Source organism: Fopius arisanus, unplaced genomic scaffold (assembly GCF_000806365.1).
Source record: "Fopius arisanus strain USDA-PBARC FA_bdor unplaced genomic scaffold, ASM80636v1 scaffold00064, whole genome shotgun sequence".
Lineage (NCBI taxonomy): Eukaryota > Metazoa > Arthropoda > Insecta > Hymenoptera > Braconidae > Fopius > Fopius arisanus.
The window spans coordinates 79,933-81,350 of record NW_011887803.1 but is presented as its reverse complement, the minus strand read 5'-3'; positions in this window follow the sequence as shown (position 1 = coordinate 81,350).

Genomic DNA, 1,418 nt, shown 5'->3' with positions numbered 1-1,418 from the left:
GGGGAGGGGGAGGGGGAGGGGGGGAGTTAAAAATCTGTCCATTAATCTTGGCGACATTTCTACGAATGGTCAGACGGAGAAATGGGCATAATACCGCCTCGGGATTGTAAAAAGGACGCATTCTCTATTTAAAATCACACCGCGGGTTCGTCACGGGGTATAACCATTCAGAGGATAATCCCCTAATCGTGTGTGTCAGCACGAATGAAAGACTCGTGGAGAATTTTGAAAGGTGGAGTGAATAAATAAATGAGGAAATGAAGGAATTTCGGATTATACTTTTGATTTTTCGGAGAAGCCAAATGCTCATCGGGAATTTGGAGAAAAATCGCCGATCGACTGGCGCCGGTTTTCCATAAATCGCCGATATTTTCAAATTGTTGCAAAATCTTTCGATTTTTTGCGATTAAAAAATTATCTACTATTTTTGGTGCATTTGGGAATTCTATTGATTGATTATTTGATGATAAAATTTGAAAATTTGAAATAAAAAATAATAAATAAAAAAAATAAAAAAAATATTAAATAAAAAATAAATAAAAAATAAATCGGAATAACTCCGATTTTCTGGTTTATCTCTCGGCGAAAATGTGCGGAAAAAAGTGGCGCTCGCAGCTAAATAACAAAATAAATGTCAACAGACTCTCGAGAAAAGAGAGAAAAAAAAATCTGTCGATATCAAACTGGAGTGGACGATTGCAATGACACACACACATGAAATAAAATTCACACAAATAGAATGTCCCAGATCCGTGTTTATCGCTTGTTATAAACGTTCCCCAGGGGCACCAGCGAAAAATCATCTGTTGGCGAATAAAACCGTTGCGATCATCCGAGGGTATGAGGGGGCTTAGGGGGAGGATAAAGGGGGAGGCAGAGGAGAGGGATGTCAATTTTTCGTATTATTTCAATCGTCAGTTTGGCGCGACGGTTTGATGGCGCCTAAACTCAACCCGATGAATGACTAAAACGTCTGGTATACGAGAGCTATAGACTAAATAAAAAAATATCAATGATGATTTCAACGGTTTTAAATCACTTTAATTCTATCTATTTTTTTTTTCTGCCTGTGAATGGCTTTTCATGGGTTTTAGAACGATGAATAGACGCGTCTGGACCCCAACGCGTCAGATATTTTTGGGTCCAGAACGAATTTAGTCTATGGCAGGCAAAAAAAAATCGCCATTTTTTTTTTCGACCACTGATTGCTCGGGAGATATTTGATAAAACGGGGTCCGAGTCGTGGGGGGTTGCCTCGCAGGATTTTTTCAAATCTATTATTTTTATTTCACTAATGAAAACTTCAGTGAAAACGCAATTTTTTATCAATTGTATGAATTATCTATTCAAAAATTGATATTGATATGTTTAAAAAATTTTTCTGTTGATTAAACATTTTGAATTGATGAATTTTTTCT